Here is a 19,502-nt window from a genome sequence, read left to right as displayed (position 1 = left end):
ACACAACATATACAACATTCCATTTAGTATATAGCACAGTTTCTTTATCGATTCAACTGTTCTTGGGCACACTTATATTGTTTCCAAATTTTGTCTAATGTGAATAGTGATTCTGTGAACATAAGACTATATTACTTTTATTTGTTTATGTAGGGGCTACATCCAGCAGTGTTCAGGGCTTACTCCTGGCTCTGCACTCAGGATTCACTCTTGGGGGGTTCGAGGAACCATATCAGGTGCTGGGAATTCAACCCAGGTCAGCCATATGCAAGGCAAGTGTCCTGCCCACTGAATTATTGCTCTAGCAATATTTGCTGTAGCAAATCTTAATTTTGTGACATGTCTCCATATGGTTTTTTCATAGAGGTTAAACGAGTTAACATTCCACCAACAGTGTATGAGGGTTCCTCTTGCCCCCACATCCACACCAACACTCGCTGTGAAACCCTGGCCTTAAATAATTCCTGCTCTTCTAGTGTTCCCAGCTAGAACCCTGGACATTGTGAAACAGATAAGTCATACCCTTACTCTATCTGATGTCTTGATATATAAAGTTTATAAACAGACAAAAGCATAAAGTATATTAAATCTTTAAACTTTGGCGGTAATTGTTTTGTAACAGTAATAAATGGGACAAATTATGGATGATGACCTAAATATTTCAAGAAACTAACAAAGTCTTGACAAAATGCCTTCTAAATAATATTAGATGTCCAACTAACATCCAATGTCTAAAGACCTTTGTCTAGAAAAACCATCATATATCACAGACCATAATCCAGTTTTTTTGCCTGTGCACCTGAAATTCACCTTGCTTTGTTCCCACTTCCCAAATCTTATATCTTCTATTATTTATGATCCTGAACTATGTAGAAACAGGGAATATTTTGTTCATTTTGTACATTTTAAATTGTATTTCAGTATAGTATATAATTGTCACTTATTGGCTGGAGTGATAGAACAGGCAGGGCATTTGCCTTGCACGCAGCCGACATGGCCGACCTGAGTTCAATTTCTCTGCCCCTCTCGGAGAGCCCAGCAAGCTACTGAGAGTATCTTGCTCACATGGCAAAGCCTGGCAAACTACTCTGGATATGCCAAACACAGTAACAAGTCTCACAATGTTACTGGGCCCACTTGAGAAAAATTGATGAACAATGGGAGGACAGTGACAGTGACAGTGATCTTAGAAATATTTTTAAGTTACCATAATAATGGCGCCACTAACTTAAAATAAATTCTGAATTTCATGTAGGGACAATTGCCAAATTGATAATGTAGAAATCTGGAAAACCCCATGAAACTGTGACCTGTCTGTCCCAAAAGAATATCTTTGTAATTACTGGAAGCATAGATTTCAGCTGTTTTAGAAGTTTATCTTGACAGATAAACATCCTGAAATTTACCTCTTTGAAAAAAATATAATTAAGCAAAATATTTTCTGCTAAAGAATTTGTTCATCAGACTTCATCTTAAAAGTCAAGTTGTTTCCAAGAGATCTCAGGGAGTGAGTAAAGGGGAGGAAAGCTCACAGAATCATGAAGCGCTCATCATGATCAGGAGAACAAAATTACAGACATAATAGAAAAGGTGGACATGAGAGTCCTTGGAAAAGAACCTGGAATGGCATTTAAGAACTTTGCACTTAAAGGCCCAGGCTTCTTTAAGTGTGATCCTTGGACCAGCAACACCAAGGTTAGTGTGGATGTTGGTGTGGCAGGGGGCAAAAAAACACTAAGGCTCCTGCAGCATATGAGAAATGCAAATTCTCCAGTCCAGGCCTTGATATGCTGAATCAAAATGCAATGATGATAATAGGGCTCAATGTTTAGTTTTTTTATTTTGCAAAGAGCTTGGGGTCACACTCAGCTGTTTGGGGGACTTACTCCTGGTTCCGTGCTCAGGAATCACTCCTGGCAGTGCTCAAGGGACTACATACAGTACTGAGGCTCAAACCTAGGTCCACTGCATATAGGGCAAGTGTCTTGCTTGCTTCTGTGCTCTCTCTCTGACCGACCCAAGGGCTTTATGTTCAAACAAGCTTTTCAGTAACTCTCAAACCTAAGGTTTGAGAACCAGTGTTGTAAATGTTGTTTCTGAATACTAGAAAGATCTGGTGGCAACATGGAAAACAGACCAGACAAGAAGGAACTGAATGCAGAGAATCCTGAAAAGAGTGTAGTCTATGTCTAGGTAAAGGTAAAGGCCCTCCCATTGTTCATTGATTTGCTCGAGCGGGCCCAGTAACGTCTCCATTGGAGATTTTGTTGTTACTGTGTTTGGCATATCGAATACATCACGGGTGGCTTGCCAGGCTCTGCCATGCGGACGAGATACTCTCAGTAGCTTGCCGGGGTCTCCGAGAGGGGCGGAGGAATAGAACTCGGGTCAGCCATGTTGGCTGCGTGCAAGGCAAACGCCCTACCGCTGTGCTATCGCTCTAGCCCTATGTCTATTATAGCATTACTAACAATTAGCTAAGTACTAACAAATAGCTAAAAACTACGTGTATATATACCTATTGATATATAGCCACACGTTCTGTAATAAGATTCAGCTATGGTTTGGAAAATGTTTAAAATGTGGGGTATGTTGTCCCCTTAAATAAGATGAAATCCCAAAGAGAGATAAGGCAAGACTCAAGGACTCAATTCCTGACCCAACAAGAATAATGGGAAAGAGGAAGATAAGACTAATATTACTGCAATTTAAGTTCGAAAGGCACTGTGTAAGTGCTGAAGAGATAATACAGAGCAGGCAGGTTGTTTTCTTTGCACACACCAACCTGACTTCCAACATCACATATGATTCCCTGAGCCCTATGAAGAGTGATTCCTTGAGTGCAGAGCCAGGAGTAAGCCCTGAGCATTATCAGATATGATCCAAAAATCAAATGTTAATAATAATAATAAATTTGAAAGTTAAAGACTGTAGAGAGATGAGCAAAGTAGATTACTCTAAATTTTCTGAATGAAAAGGTGCCATGCCTTTAACCAAGAGCATAAACTCATGAGGCATCGATATTTAAAGCAGAAGGGGGAAAGTACACAATAGTAAAACAAGTTGAGTTTCAGATTTTTTCAGTTTGCTGTCCCTAAAGGACATTGAGGTAGAGATTGACCAAGTTATTTAAGTTACCATAACCACTCAATATCTGAAGAGAGTGTGGGAGATATGGGTAAAGGTAATTTTTAGTCAAGAGCATTTAAAGATAAGTAGAATAAGTAGAGATGACAAGGAGCATTCAGAGAAAAAAAAAACTTGTTCGATGCTTTTGTACCTTGTGAGCAATTCAGAAACGAAATCTATCTTGTTTGTAGTCTAAATCCTAAAGGTAATGCTTAGCCTTGAACTAAAATGAAAATGATTACTTCAAAGACAAAGAAAAAACAAAGACATTTTAGGCATGAAATAGTCTACAATAGTAATGGAGTAGTTGGCAAATAGCATTAGGTGTTTTAGGGAATTACAAAATTTAGCACATTTACTTTATTTTAACTTAACCATTACCTTTAATTTTATAAGAGAGAAGTAAAAGAACCCAGACCAAGAAGTGGCTAAGGCTGAAAGAGAGACAGGTCTCTCTGGCCCTCTGGTCTCTTGCCCTCGAGTAATTTCTTCCACACTGAGTTTTCCTTCTCTGATAAGGACCATACCCATTGCTGATAAACCTCTGTATCCAAGGATAGCCTGCCACTGAATAAATTCATTCAAGCAGCCATGTCGCTCCACTAAGAGACAGAGAACTTTAGAGAACAGTGCAAGGGGTCTGGTGTTAGACAGGACTTTCAAGAAGAAACCCATAAAAGACAGGATTTCAATGACTTAAATCTCTAGGTCACAGCTTCAGCCAGAAGTTTTACTATCTAGGTGGATACAACAAAACAGAAAGAACCACTGCAAGCAGAAGAGGAAAAATAGAGCAAGTTTCTCTCCTGTAATCTGGGGCAATTAAATAGAAGTTGTACAAAGATTTCTGATTTTGTAAATAAAAGGCCAAATTATGTGCATGGAAATTCGTGTAAATGAGCAAATTTTGAATTCAGTGATGTTGGAGCAAAGACAGCTACTTATTCCCTTTGATGATAATTAAATTGTATTGCTCCTTCCTGCACCCAGAGAAAAAGTGTGATTTATTCAGAGCTGCAGTTCTCTAAACATCAGAGTACACAAGAATTACCTGGGAAGGTCCCTACTTCAGAGATTCCGGAATAGAATGAGTGGGCTCAACCTTTAAACTCAAAAATTCTCTGGAAATTTACTTTAAGAGAATAACCAATGATAACATTTCCCACATTCCAAAACTCAAAGCCTTCTAAGATCAGACAACGTGACTCATTCTTTTTGTAGTGATCCTTATAGATCAGGCATAAGGCATGCACAGTTACAAGCCCTATGGCTTCCATGGTTTCATCAATAGAGACATGGCTGTAGCACAGAGATTTCCAGAAGCCCCATCTGGCAGAAATGACTAATGGGGCTTTCCTAATGACATCCTAGCCAAGGTGGCAGAAAGCTATTCATTTCAGATCACAGCCCTTATAGGGCAGTTCCTTCTGGCACATTACCCTGTCAAATTACCTGCCTTTCTGTTACAGCATACATGCCACCCACATGTTGCTAACTTTCTCTCCATAGTCGTGGGCACAGATATACTTATCTATATCTCTGAGATGACTCTTTCATGACAAATGTTGACCTTGTGGTAAACTAGCAAGAAGGCATTCTTTCTTCCATTATACACGACAATTTTCAACCACTTTTATTGCTATGACTAAAAGGAAAAATGAAAAAAAGCAGATAATATCTAGCTAGAACAATAATCAAAGAGGCTCAAAGTAGGTGTACAGGAAAATGCAAATTCATGCAGATATTACTGAAATTTATCTGACAATTTTTATAGGGTGAAGAAATTGAGTGATGTGTAATTTATTCGTTGATGGTCAATCTCTACCAAGTCACAGCTTGTAAAAGCATGCTGAACTAAGAAATAAAGAATTTATTCAAAATACAGTCTCAAGAAGAAAGACAAGGCCTGAAAGTAGAGATAAAGACCAAAGAGATAGTAAATAAGTTAAGGTGATTGCCTTGCACACCATTAACCCTTGTGTAGTCCGTGGCATAATATATGGTCCCCCAACACCACCAGCAGCAATTCTTGAGCACAGAGCCATAAGTAAGCCCTGAGCACTGCTGGATGTGGCCCAAAAAGGGAAAAAATCCAATAACTCATATTACCATTCACATAATATCAGTTCATTAATAATTGCTTTTTTGTTTCAACTTATGAAGAAATGAACCAACAACCTTAATTAAAAAGTAGGTACATGGACTTCATTATTAACAAAGTGATCTTGGGAAAATCATAAAATCTCTCTAGGCTTCTGTTTAGTCATGAATAAAATGAGGAAATTGACAGATTTCTAAGACCTGTTTCATATTTGAAGTTCTGTGTCTATAATAAAGCATCCTCTGCTGATGCATATAATAAACACATTCGAGATATGCCTTAGAATATTAACATAATTTTTTAACAAAGACAGGAATGCATTATAATGCCATGTAGGTTTAAACTGTACACCATTAAATATCAATAGGTATGTATACTACATTAAGTTCACCACTGAAAGTTTAATTCAGTTCTTCAAAATACAATTGACCTCTTTTGCCCAATTTCTTTCTCTTTTTCTCCCTTCACTTCTGATAAACACTCATTGGTTTTCTAATCTGAAAGTTTTCTTTTTTAAACTACAAAACTCTACTTCAGGAAATAAAAGAGGATACGAGGAAATGGAAAAATATCCCCTGTTCATGGATCGGGAGAATTAACATTGTCAAAATGGCAATACTTCCCAAAGCACTGTATAAATTCAACGCAATCCCTATTAGGATACCCATGACATTCTTCAAAGAATTGGAGCAAACACTCCTGAAATTCATATGGAACAATAAGCCCCCATGAATAGCTAAAGCAATTCTTGGGGAAAAGAAAATGGGAGGAATCAACCTCCCTAACTTCAAACTCTACTACAAGGCAGTAATAATTAAAACAGCATGGTACTGGAGCAAAGGCAGAGCTGTAGACCAATGGAACAGGGTTGAATATACTGACGTCTCCCTCCCAAGCATACGAGCATCTAATCTTCGATAAGGGGGCAAGAAAAGTGAAGTGGAGCAGGGAAAGCCTCTTTAACAAATTATGCTGGCAAAACTGGACGGCTATATGCAAAAAAATGGGCTCAGATCTCTGCCTAACTCCATGTACAAAAGTAAGATCTAAGTGGATTAAAGACCTCAACATCAGACCGGAATCTATAAGATACACTGAGGAAAATGTTGGCAAAACCCTTTATGACATAGAAGCTAATAGTGTCTTCAAAGATGTCACACCGCTGGCCAAGCAAGAAAACAGAGATAGATAAATGGGACTATCTTAAACTAAGAAGCTTCTGCACCTCAAAAGAAACAGTGACCAAAATACAAAGACAGTCAACTGAATGGGAAAGGACATTCGCCAACTACACATCTGATAAGGGGTTAATTTCAAGGATATACAAAATACTGGTTCAACTCCACACAAAGAAAACATTCAACCCCATCAAAAAATGGGGAGATGAAATGAATAGAAACTTTGACAAAGAAGAAATCCGAATGGCTAAAAGACACATGAGAAAATGTTCCACATCATTAATCATCAGGGAGATGCAGATCAAAACCACAATGAGGTACCACCTCACACCACAGAGACTGGCCCATATCCACAAGAACAAAAGCAACCGGTGCTGGCGCGGATGTGGTGAGAAAGGGACACTCCTTCACTGTTGGTGGGAATGCCGACTGGTTCAGCCCTTCTGGAAAACAGTATGGATGATTCTCAAAAAACTAGAAATTGAGCTCCCATTTGACCCAGCAATACCACTCCTGGGAATATATCCCAGAGAGGCAAAAAAGTATAGCCAAAGTGACATCTGCAATTGTCTGTTTATTGCAGCACTCTTTACAATAGCCAGAATCTGGAAAAAACCTGAGTGCCCGAGAACAGATGACTGGTTGAAGAAACTCTGGCACATTTACACAATGGAGTACTATGTAGCTGTTAGAAAAGACGAAGTCATGAAGTTTACATACAAGTGGTACTACATGGAAAGTATCATGTTAAGCGAAATGACTCAGAAAGAAAGGGATAGACATAGAAAGATTGCATTCATCTGGGGAACATAAAGTAACAAAATAGGAAACTAACACCCAAGTATGGCAGAGATTAGTACCAGGAATTTTACTCAATGACCCGGAGGACAACCACACATGTTAGGGGAAGGGGGAGCTCAGAAAGAGAAGGGAACACCAAATAAAGGGTGTTGGGAGGATCTGCCCATGATGGGAGAGCATGCTGAGGGTAGACTGTCGACCAAGCATGATTGCCACTCAATGCCTCTTTTGCAGACCATGGCACTCAAAAGGAGAGAGAGGGAAATGCCCTGCCACAGAGGCAGGGTGGGATGGGGGCTGGGGGGGGAGGGGATGCTGGGGTCCGTGGTGGTGGGAAATGCGCACTGGTGGAGGGATGGGTGTTTGATCATTGTATAATCGAAACCCAAGCACAAAAATGTGTAAGTCTACAACTGTACCTCATGGTGCCTCACTATTAAAAAATAAATAAATACAATTAAAAAATAAAATAAATAAATAAATAAATAAATAAAAGTTTTCTTTTTTTTCATTTCACTCATCTCTGTTTGGTTTCTCTATATACCAAATCTGACTTAAATGTAGCATTTGTCTTTGTATGACCAAGCATGATACCTATTGGGTGCACCCATGTCATGGTATAGGGAACATTATCTTGTTTTTAATAGTTGAGTTGTATACCATTGAGTAAATGTACCTTGTTTTCTCTACCTAATATTCTGTCAATAAGTACTTAGGTTGTTTTCAATTCCTAGGTCAACAATACAATTTTTAGTTGATACTTTCCATTTTAAAAATGTCTAGGGTCAATATGGAAAGTATTGAATTAAATAAATTAAATTAATTTTTTAAAAAATTAGCAAGCAAACATGTTTTTCAGGATGTGTTTATATATCTTTAGAATTATGATAAAGACAAGAACGGGTAGAGCGTTTGCCTTGCACGCAGCCAATCCGAGTTTGATTCCTCCACCTCTCTCGGAGAGACCGGCAAGCTACCAAGAGTATCTCGCTCACATGTCAAAGCCTGGCAAGCTACCCGTGATGTATTTTATACACCAAAAACAGTGACTAGTTCTCACAATTTGTTGTGATACGTTACTGGTGCCCACTGAAGCAAAAAGATGAACAATGGGAGGACAGTACTACAGTGCTACAATGGAATCAAATATCCCTATGTTACTTCACAAACATATCTTTTCTGTCCGACAAGAAAACCTGTCCTGACTCTAGTATAATCATAAGCTGTTCAATAAGAAATCCACATTAGGGTGTATAAAAGCAGCTACAAATTTCATTCACCCAATTATTTCTTTTTTAAAATTTTTTAAATTTTTTAAATTTTTTTATTAGTGAAACACCATGTGGTACAGTTATAGACTTATAAATTTTTGTGCTTGGGTTTCAGTACAATGATCAAGTACCCATCCCTCCACCAGTGCCCATCCTCCACCACCACGGGTCCCAGCATCCTTCCCAACCCCCATCCCCCCCGACCCACCCTGCCTCTGTGGCAGGGCATTCCCCCTTGTTCTCTCTCTCTTCTTTTGGGTACTGTGTTTTGCAAGAGAGGCATTGAGTAGCAATTATGTTTGGTCTATAGTCTACTTTCAGCATGCTTCTCCCACCCTGACAGGATCCTCACAACACCCTTAATTTGGTGCTCTCTTCTCTATCTGAGCTTCCTTTTCCCCTACCACCTGTGGCTGGCCTCCAAGTCATGGAACAAAATTCCTGGTACTAATCTCAGCCATTCCTGTCACCCAATTATTTATCTTCTCTTGAATGTACAATCAGTTTGGGAATTCCAAGTGCCATTTATTCAGACAGCAATTGCATACACAACTGCTCAAATATTTTTGCATCTAATTCAGACTTAGATTCTTGAGTGGTGGCATGCCATCACATCAGATATGAGCACATTTGACTCTGACCTACATAATTGCATAGAATCAAAGTTTTTCCTAGTTAAATACTATTACCTGAACTATCATTTGGCCTTGGAAGAAATTAGCTAGGATCTGAAGTTGCACTATAATCCAGAGTTCCAGAGAAGATATTACAGGGCATGAAACAGCGTGTAATATGGTGAGATTTTATGCTGAAGGAACTCCCTACACTCACTAAGTTTCTCACAATGAATGGATGATTGTGGTCAATCAAATACAAAGTAGTCAGTTCTTTTATTTAATAATAAATACCTTTATAGTAAGTAGCAATAATTTCAGACATAATTTAACACAAAAAAAAATTTGCACGGTTTAGTTTTTCTGAGTTTTGCTTTTATTTTCTTTTGATTGATTCTAGGACCACACCTGATGTGCTTAAAGCTTACTCCTACCTCTTTACTCAGAGATCACTCTTAGCAGTGCTCAAGGCGGGCATCAGCCAGGGTTGGCTGCATGCAAAGCAAACAACTAAATCCCTGTGCTATTTCTACAACCCCAGTTTTGTCTTTATCACAGCAGTTTTGTGTGTGTAAAAAATTGTCAGCATTGGTTATTCTAAAGGTCCTGAGAAACCCAAAGATAGGAAAAATAGAAGAGTAGAAAGCAAAGAAGGACGAACAGCAGGCAAGATGGAGGAAGGAATAAAAGTCTCTCAGGTTCATCAGGAAGAAACTTTGAATGAAGTGTTCTGGCATACAAAGAGTCTGGGAAATCTCAGAGGATCCTCTATGTAACAATATTAAACTCTTCTTTAAGAAGGCAGAAAGGGCTGTGGGGAAGAAATAGGCTGATCAAGGTAGGAAGAGGGGAATAAAACAGCTTTGGGGACAAACCCGTTCATCCAAGGGCAAATGCTCAGGAAGACTATGAGATGCAGGGGAGCTTTAGTATACCATTAACAGGTTTTTCCAGCTGAGACACTTGTTAATACTAATTTTCTGGCTTCTTCTATAAAAGGCCTGGGAATCTGTGTTGTCAACAAGCATCCCCAGAAGAATGGTTGGGAGGTTTGTGTTCATAGAAAAGGCACACACTGAATGAAGACTGGAAGGTTCAAGTTGGGACCTGTTCTGTTCTCTCAGCTATGTGAACTTGGGAAACATATTGGATTTTCTGAGCTTTGGTTTCCTAATCAACTGTCAAAATAAGTCCTCTAACTTCACTTTTCAGATTAGGAATCCCTGTCACAGAACAATTCAGTACTTTGCCCAAAATGACTATTTGTAAGTACAGAGGTAGTATCAAACCAGAAACCACCTCATTCAAATGCCATCCTCTGAGCTCTGCTGAAGTCCTGCATCTCCTCCACAGGACCACTGTGCTGAGGGATGCAGACACAAATCTTGCCAAGCCAAGACATTAATCTTAATTCTTATTCTCACCGGATGATGACTTGATGCTCTTTCACATGAGTTGCTTTATAAACTAAAAAAGTTCACTCAAATTAATTTTTGAATCAAGATTTTCTTTCTCATGATTAATAATTTATAGAAATCAAGTCAAGATTCCACCTGGGAGGTGGTTCAAGCACATTAATACTTCAACAGACTTCACAGCTACTAACAACATCACAAGTGATAGGGATGAATATTAAATAAGATTCTGATTCAATAATGTATTAAATGTTTTCCTGATACTCATAGTTTATAACAAAGGTCTAGATTTGAACATAGGTAAAAGTAAGGTAAAGGCCCTCCCGTTGTTCATCGACTTGCTCGAGCGGGCCCAGTAACGTCTCCATTGGAGGCTTTGTTGTTACTGTGTCTGGCATATCGAATATGTCACAGGGAGCTTGCCAGGCTCTGCCGTGCAGGTGAGATACTCTCGGTAGCTTGCCGGGCTCTCTGAGAGGGGTGGAGGAATCGAACTCGAGTCAGCTATGATGGCTGCGTGCAAGGCAAACGCCCTACCGCTGTGCTATCGCTCCAGCCTTGAATATAAACTAATAAAATTCATCATTGTGAGACCATCTTCCCCAAGTGGGTTTAATTCTGCAATACTTTACATGGGTTTATAGTCTTTGCGGCCTGGAGCGATAGCACAGCGGGTAGGGCATTCGCCTTACAAGTGGCCAACATGGCCGACCCGAGTTCGATTCCTCCGCCCCTCTCGGAGAGCCGGGCAAGCTACCGAGAGTATTCAATATGCCAGACACAGTAACAATAAAGTCTCCAATGGAGACGTTACTGAGCCTGCTCGAGCAAATCGACGATCAACGGGAGGGCCTTTACTTTACTTACTTTACTATAGTCTTTGCAGTATGTTCCTTGGCTGGAAATTTGCATTATCTTTGAATTCAGGTCATACATAAATACTAATTCATGTACTGAAGATCACTGTCACTGTCACTGTCTTCCCGTTGTTCATCGATTTGCTTGAGTGGGCCCAGTAACATCACCATTGTGATACTTATTGTTACTGTGTTTGGCATATCGAATACATCATGGGTAGCTTGCCAGGCTTTGCCATGCAGGCGAGATACTCTCAGTAGCTTGCCGGGCTCTCCAAGAGGGGTGGTGGAATTGAACCCGGGTCAAACAGTTGGCCTCATGGAAGGCAAAAGCCCTACTCTTGTGCTATTGCTCCAGGCCGAAGACACTGCAGTATATATCAACTCTCTTGCTGTTATGAAAGAGAATATTTATTTTCCCAGTATGGGCAAAATAATTGTTTCATTTGTAACTATGCTTTAAACTCCAGGTGGAAAGGAAAATACATCCTGAAAGATAAGACATGACACCAGAAATTAGTTCTGAATTTTCTGTTTAAAAATTACATAAAATGGCCAGAGCAATAGTACATTCGGTAGGCCATTTACTTTGCAGGAATTTGACAGGGGTTCAATTCCTAGCATCCCATATGATCCCCGAGCATTGCCAGGACTAATTTCTGTGTGCAGATTCAGGAGTAATCCCTGAACATCTCCAGATGTGACCCAAAAACAAAAACAAACAAAAATTTAAATGTGTAGATAGATGACGCAGAAGGCAGTCCATCAGGCTATTTTTTTATATGTTAGACAAAATTATTAGAATAAACAGCTATAGAAAAAAGACAACTGTGTAAACTCACACAAAAAGGGGGCATGGCACACAGGGGCGGTGGCTCTATCTCTCCTGCCGCCCGCGTTCGGTAGTCTCACCCTTCTCCCACCCCAGGGAGGTCGATGGCGATGGTCAGGTGGAGCAAGGAACGAGGGCCAGGCTGGTTGGTATTAGTAGCAGTTTATTCTGATCCTCTCTTCATCTCTGTCTCTCCTCTCCTATGCCCCATCTACAGTCTCATTATATCTCTCTCCAAGAGGAATTGGGGGAACAATTACACATAGGTGTGGTCACAATCAATAGGGGTAGAAATCAATAAGGGTAGAAATCTTAGCTTCTCCTAAGACAGATCCTTTCTCAACAGGAGGACCCACCCTACAGTGGAATCCCCAGGGTGTGTCTCTCCTCTCCTTGTCTGACAAGCATATAAGCATATATGATATAAATCATTTTGTATGGATACAGTAAGAAATATCTTAAACTTATAGAATTGCTCTCCTGGGGCCATCTTGATCTCAGACTACAGTGCTCAGGCCAGATAGTCTTTCCCATCCCTAGCAGGATCCTAGTCTCATCGTTACCTTTGGATCATGACAGCATTTGTCTATGATCAAACTCTTAACTTATAGTTAAGAATCGTGGCATCTTGGCCTGGCCCATTTCGCTGCCAGGGTTGCTCACCGCTTGCACTGGGTCCATTCAGTCCCTCGTCGGGACCCTGCTTTTGGGGTGTTAGGAACTAAGGGCAACTGAGGCTTAAGTCGAGAAAGCAGATGCCTGGGAGTGAATAATATTCAAAGTCAATCAAATCCCAAGTTACAAAGTATAATGTTAACGGTCTTCCTGTATCTATACAAAAAGATATTGCTTTAAAATAAACTGTTCATAAGGCATAAGGAGAGGAGAAAGGCAATATTTCACTTATACAAATAAAATCATAGATTTCTGGGAAACTGACCCTACAAATTAACAGTCTGATTAAGGGGAAAGCTCATTAACTGGTTGGGGAGGAGAGCATAGGGAAGACTGTTTACAGATAAACACAATGGAAGTGCCTCAGGAGCACTGTGATGGGTGTAACCAGATAAACCTAAGCTTCTTGTGGAAGAAGGACAAAGCAATGTTATACTACAACAGCATCAGAATTTTCTGGGCAAAAAAAACAAATAGAAATTTAAGTAATGAAAATTGGGGATGGGCACATATGTTGAGGCTTCTGAGTTTCCACCATGATGAGAATAGTTTCAGACTGAAATTAGCAGGAAGGGTTGGGACATGTGAGGTAAGATTTAAAGAGCCTTTGCCTTAATGGAGGGCTAAAACCTACAACTAAATAGTATTCCTTTCTTTGACTTAATGCAGTATATGCTAACAAAAAGCTAGAAATTACTCTAAACTTTGTTTGTTTTTTTTTGATATTTCTTATAGGATCCTTCTCAATGTGTCTCCTAAATTGTCACTGACTGCCACAGGGTCAGTGACAGGATCCAAAAGGAGCCAATTCAATGGCTCCATTGAGCCAAATTGATTTTCTTTCGAACTTTAGTACTGAGAAGCACAAAGAAGATAATTTTTTCAGTAAAGGGTTCAGTGATAAAGTCCAGTGGATAAATGACTAGAGATGGGGGCATACCAGGCAAAATCTATGGAGGAAAGGTTTGGATTGAAAGTGAGGAGTTCGTGGGAGCCAAATTAGAGAAAGTAGAAATAGAGTCAAGTAGAAGGGGTAAAAAACAGGTAGCCTATTATCCTGGTTCTAGAATTTCCAGATTGGCTTTGGTAACCTGATTATACTTTGTTCTTCGTCCTTTGGATTATTGAGGTGGGCCATTATGTTTTTACCCTACGCTTTTTTCCCACCTGAGCTTGTCATGATGTTTTTTATTCCTTGTCAACAAAGAACTTTGAATAAATATAAATAAATTCAACAGAACATGGCACTCATACAAACCTTACATTTGGCACCAAAGCCAATTTAACCTCTAATCTCAACACTGCTCATAAGTATTATCTGGTCATATTGAATCAGTCTTTTCATTCTTCTCCATTGGCACATACTCTGCCCTTTGAGCTTTTATGTTATTTCCCTTGAAATATTTCAAAGAAACTACCTTGTTAAGGAATTCTGAGCTGTGAGTCTTCTGTCATAAGTTTTCTGTTAGTTGATAGTCTGGCAGTGATAAGCAGAATATAAACTCAGACATGTGTTTAAACTAGATTGCCTTTAACTTCTTATCCTTCAGATTCTAGTATTATCCTGGCCTCTTTGGTCTGATTTTAAAATGCCAACTTCTATTATGTTTTTTTCTATTTTCTTGCCCTCATCAGAATGTGCTTTTATTTGCCAATATCCCTCTTAAAGGATAATCCTTGGGCCTGAACAAATGTGACCAGATCAATGCAAAATGCCCTTGGAGAGATACCTATTAATCTGCTTTTTACTGGTATAAGTACAGCCTGAATGAACTTCCTCATATTAAAACTATGCTTTATCACTCAATCAAATTTATCATCACCTCAGATGCTTAAAATAGTATAAACATAAGTTTTGATAGAAGGTCATCTGTGCAATGGGTGACCTGTTTGGAGTGGCAGTAGTACATTGAAGAAGACCAGTCAATAAATGCAAAGGGAGATGAGAAATTTCAAAGGCAAATTCCAGTTTTGCAATTTTGCCTCTGATTGGATCTGGGAAATCAGGACCATGGAGATAGTCAATCCAAAATTCCTAGAACAAAGTTTGCACCTGCCTTCAGCTTGAATTATACCAAGAAACATTCTCTACACTCTTCCATTATCATTCCTAAAGGTTTCTTTCTTATCATTCTTAAACACTGAATAGCTAAATGTTCTACTGTGGAAACACTTAATGGTTAAAAATACAAATCAGAGAAAAGTATCCCTGATTATAGGATAGGTGGAATGATTAACAGATGATTCTTTCTAGTCGATTGTGGACAGCTTCATTGCCAAGCAATGACAGATACAGTGTAGCACCCACAATATCCCTGTTCACATACAAGAATTACTTATACATCTAACTCATACTTTATCTTTGATAATTAAGGCAGAGTAGGAGCTCCTTGAAAATCACAATTTCTGTTTTAAATTCAACACTATTACAAAGAAATTTTCTTGAAAATATTCTCAACAATCTTATAGGGATTTCTTCTTCAAATTCACCTCAGTTCTCTTTGTGTCCTGCATGCATATAAGGAAAAATCTTATATATGTATTCAAAATATTCCAAATATTGCCAAAACCCATATTTTTTCATTTGTTTGCAAGATACTTTGTACCTATTGTTTTCCCTCCAAGAACTTTCCCTCCAAGAACTCACAATTTCTTGTGACCCTGACTACAGAAAATTGCACTAAATTGATCAACACAATACTTTGTCAATTAATTGTAAAAGCAAATCAGACTCGAGGAATTTTAATAGGAGAATGATAAGAGTTGACCAACTACAAACTCCTGAAAACCTGGGAATCTGAGCTCAACACAAGAACCGGGTCACAGCAGAAGGGAGGCTGTTGGCTATTACTCTCACTGCCAGCCTGGAAGGTTGCAGGAATCATGTTCATCACAAATCTAAAAGAATTATGTCCTGAGAATTCCTGGCAATTCAATTACAGCATGCAAATTTTCTGCGGAGTTGACTTCTTGGCCTCAGGATCACGCATTTGCTTCTTTGGGCTTTTAACACTAGGGAAACATTGTTGGGAAAGGATCCTGGGGACCAACCACTGGAAAGTGCACTCAATAGCACTTTGGTTGAGATAATTGCTGCGTTCTTTTTTTTTAAAATTGCAGGCTTTGGGGGTGACCACAAACAAAATTTGTGACAGACAGTTGATACTGAGAAACTGCGGTGTATGGGTGAAATGTTTTGGGCCCTGCTCCCCCTCACTACCCCCCCCACACACCCTCTAAGTCTGGTTTATTGACTAACAAAGAAAAATTATCTAAAACCACAGGAGTATGTTAGCTAAAAGCATCTTTTGTAGGCATCGAGATCTACTGCTACTATCATGTGGATTCCCATCCAGGAAAGCCTGTTAGCCAATGCACTACAGCACAGCAGCCAAGATATGCAGCATTACAGTATTGTGCTGAGAGTTGCAAGTTTGAACTTAAGCCACCCTAGGCTTCAGGAACTTCACACCTGGTTTAGTTTCTGCAGAGCTGCCTCCTTCTCCTCTATGCTAGATATTCTTCTTTGTCCTTTCTGATCATGATTTGCTCAGTCTGGAAGAAGCTTGTGGCATGACAATTCAAAGGACTCGTGTCTTTTTTCCATCAAATGGAAAAATCACAAGCCTGGGAAAATGAGAGAAAGCAATTTCAGGGGCACCCTGCCTGCCCCTGACCACCAGGATCCTGTGATTCCAGTTAACATAATGAGTATATGATCACAAGAACTAAACATGCTTGGAGAGATGGAGAGACTTGAATGTCACATCTGCAACCATAGCTGGTGCCAAGGTTCCAGGCCAGCCACTGGAAGACTGCCAGAATGAAGATTGCATCATCATTCCCTGTAGAAATCTCCAACAGGTTTTAGGATCTTTTTAAGCTGACTTTCTAAGCAGGCTTCTCTCCCAGAACAAGGAAGCATCTCTGCATTTTGACAATCTTTATTATCCCACTTCTCATTGTAAAATATAACAAAGCAGAAAAAGTATTAAACTGCAACTCAGACTGACTTTGGATCTCTCATTTCCTAGTTTGAGATAACTCAGGGAAGCACCATATGGCTTAGCTCTAGCAACTAAATGAATGACAGTAATATCTACTTTCTAAAGTTCTTGAGAAGGTTCAAAAAAAGTGTAAGTGAAAGTGTCTAACATTGCCTCTATCTTACCCACTGTAGCACCATAGCACTGTCTCCCCGTTGTTCATCAATTTGCTTGAGCGGGCACCAGTAAGGTCTCCATTGTGAGACTTTTTGTTACTATTTTTGGCATATCAAATATGCCACAGGGAGCTTGCCAGGGTCTGCGTGCAGGCGGGATACTCTCGGTAGCTTTCCGGACTCTCCGAGAGTGACAGAGGAATCAAACCCGGGTCGGCCGCATGCAAGGCAAACGCCCTATCCACTGTGCTATCGCTCCAGCCCATGTCACTCACATTTTCTCTAAAGGAAAGTTTGTAAATGTTTAAAGTAGCTTAACAAAACTATCAGAAAGCATTTCTGAGGTTCTGATTGTAAAGTATACACCATGATTAATGGGGGTGGGAGGGGGAAATGTGCAAAGCCCTTTTCCCATCAAGAGAAATTACACTCTTGTTGAGATGATATGACATGGGCCAAGTTGAATTAAAGAGCAGTAAGCAAGCATCTAGAATGGATGTACACAAACATTCCAAAGTAGGAGAGATGAAGGCAAGCAAAGGAGTTGAGATTGAGGGGATTAAAATTTGAAAACTTGTTGAAGTGAGAAAACATCACAAGTGGAAAAGGGCTTTCAAGAAAACATTTGTCTCTACATTTACATGATAAAAGCTGGTCTTCTAAGGTTGAGTTTCACATGAATAACTAGTAAGAACTATTTAATAACTATGAACTCAAGACCAAACACAGTGCATAGAGAAAGAAGGATATCTACTTGCTGACTCCTCCATGAGTCTTCAATACTGGAGAAAATATAATCTACAGTTTTAAAATCCCGGGAAGAGCAGAAAGCAAGAGAAAGACAAGAGACGAAAGCATGCAGACGGACAGCCATCTGTGTCTGCGGGTTTAGTTTTCCCTTCAAATATGTAATTAAGATCCTAAGCACTGAGCTAGTGAGTTGGAGAGAAGATGGTCCAGGTTAAGCAAATAACCCACCTAGGAGGAAGTTAACCTCAGACAATAGAATGTATGTGCATATGCATTTTCTCTAAAAGGATATTTGTGTTTGTCAACTGAAAAGATATTCCTCAAAACATTTCAATATGGTTGGAAATATCAAATTCACAATTCTTCCTTTAGTAGAGTCTAAAGTGCCAACCACCTCACCTCTAGAATAAAACACAAGACCGTATTATTTTCATTTTGTATGAAACATTTAAAGTTCAGGGCTGGAAAATTGTGTGTGGGCTGCTGCCTGATAGTGCAGCCAGTTATTATGTAGTGACTCACGATAAATTTCCAGAGCTACCACACCTTAAAGTTAAACTCACTCAAGCCAGACAGTAAGCTATTAACGGAGATATTTTTGTAACCATAATTTCTAGTCTTTTCACTAATTTTTTTTAACCGGCAGTATGGCTAGTTTTATAAAAGTCATAGAGCTCCCTTGTCTGGCATCAGGGACTTTTGAAATATTTCTCCTTTCAAAAACAATACAAAATAAAAACATGCCCTTGGGGCATTTTAAGGAATTTTTCAGCTGACCAACTTTGGTCAACCAGCATAATCCTGGAGCACTGGCTCTGTCATGTCAACCAGCCCCTATTCCTCACCACAAGGAAGACAGTGCAGGACTCCTGTGGTCGTGGTCAAGTCTGCCCCAGGTACCCAAGAGGAAGAGTCTTCACGACAAGGCCAAGCAGGAGATGGCACCACAGGGAAAAAGACACCAACAGGATGTGAGAGCACCAAGAGAGCTACAGTGCTCAGCAGGTGTTGCTAAGTTTTTCTCTGATAGAAGGAGTTAGTTAAATGCAGGTACCACAACTACAGCCTTCAGTCTAAAGTCCAAGGCCCATTCCAGTCACCTGTATGAACATGTCTTGAGCTTGTGAGGACACACACACACACACACACACACACACACACACACACACATGCAAACACACCTCCACACACAAGCACATACACACACAAACACACCCATTCCCCTACCCCCCACCCACACACACACACACACACACACTCCACATGAAGTGTCATCTGCTTATGGCCAGAACCCAGAGTGGCATGCCAGCTCCTATTATTCGTCCACATGGATTACAAAGACCTCTGAAGAGTTACATGACAGAAGCCCAATCTCAAGGTCTTCTTTGAACCACAGAGTCGTCTGCATTCTCTTCACCTATGTTCATTTCTCTTCCTGATCTATCATCCCCTTGGTGATGATGGAGAGAGCCCATGGGCTACTACATTGGTGGGTCTTCTGTGTTTCTGAGTTACAAGTTTCACATCTACCTTCCCACTCTTCAAATGTAAAAGAGGCCATAGAAATCATATAAAATACATGTGTTCATTTTCTATTATTTTTCCATCTCAGACACCAGCACAAAGATCTCCAATGAATGTGTCATGAAACTCTCCTAGAAGAGAATCTCCCACTCTTTTGAATACATTAAATCAGTGGAGTGAGTGATTGGCTCTG

Source organism: Sorex fumeus, unplaced genomic scaffold, assembly GCF_029834395.1.
Source record: "Sorex fumeus unplaced genomic scaffold, SorFum_2.1 ptg000008l, whole genome shotgun sequence".
NCBI lineage: Eukaryota > Metazoa > Chordata > Mammalia > Eulipotyphla > Soricidae > Sorex > Sorex fumeus.
Note: the sequence above shows the minus strand (reverse complement) of the source record.